We start from the raw sequence: 964 nt of genomic DNA on the forward strand, positions 1-964 counted from the left end.
AAAAATGACCGGGGAATTAGTGATCATGATCATGATCCCGGACGTTGAGCGTCGGTCGTCTTTGTTGCTGTCCCAGTCGGCAACGCTGTAGGCACTTAGTTGGATTTTGCTTTGAATTCCTTGATAGCAAATGCCCTTGGTTGCCGTGGTCTTCAGATACTTGAGCACGCGAATCGCTGCCTCCCAGTGTTCTTCGCTCGGTTGCTCGAGGTGTCGATTGAGTTGACAAACGGCGAATGCGATATCGAGCCTTGTTCCCGTGGTCACATAGAGAAGCGACCCGATGAGAGGCCGATAGGGTTTCTTCTCCATTCTTGGATCTTTTTCTTTGGCCTCGATCAGATTTTGTCCGACAACACAGGGGTCGTAGATAGACTTGGAATCGCCTTGATTGAATTTGTCGACCATTCGGGAGATGGATGCGTCCTTGCTTGTTGGTTGTAGTCGATTTCGATGCCGAGTATGAATCGGGCATCGCCCAAAACCTTCAGTTGAAAATATCTGCAACTTCATCGGCAATTTTCTTGATCGATTCATTGACTTGGCTCCGATGATCATGTCGTCAACGTATAGGCTCGCATAGGACCATGTGTTGCCATCTCGGCGTACAAAGATGCACGAGTTCGAGACGCATGGTGTGAAGCCCATTTCCTTGAACACCTTCGAGATGGTTTTAAACCTTGTTGCTGCGGCTTGTTTTTGACCGTAAAGACTTCGATTGAGCTTGAACACTTGATTTGGATTTCCTTGAACGTCTTCGAGTGGATAAATAAAAACGTCTTCCTCTAGATGTCCGTTGAGAAATGCGGTGTCGACGTCGTATTGGTGGATATGCAGATCATAATGGCAACAAAGTGCCAGAAACGCCCGAATTGAGTTCATGTTGGCGACAGGGGAGTATGTCTCTAGTCGATGCCGTAAGTTTGCCGATAACCGAGTGCGACTAGTCGAGCCTTGTAACGTT

Source organism: Plasmopara halstedii (genome assembly GCF_900000015.1).
Source record: "Plasmopara halstedii genome assembly, contig: Scaffold_110, whole genome shotgun sequence".
In the NCBI taxonomy this organism is placed as follows: domain Eukaryota; phylum Oomycota; class Peronosporomycetes; order Peronosporales; family Peronosporaceae; genus Plasmopara; species Plasmopara halstedii.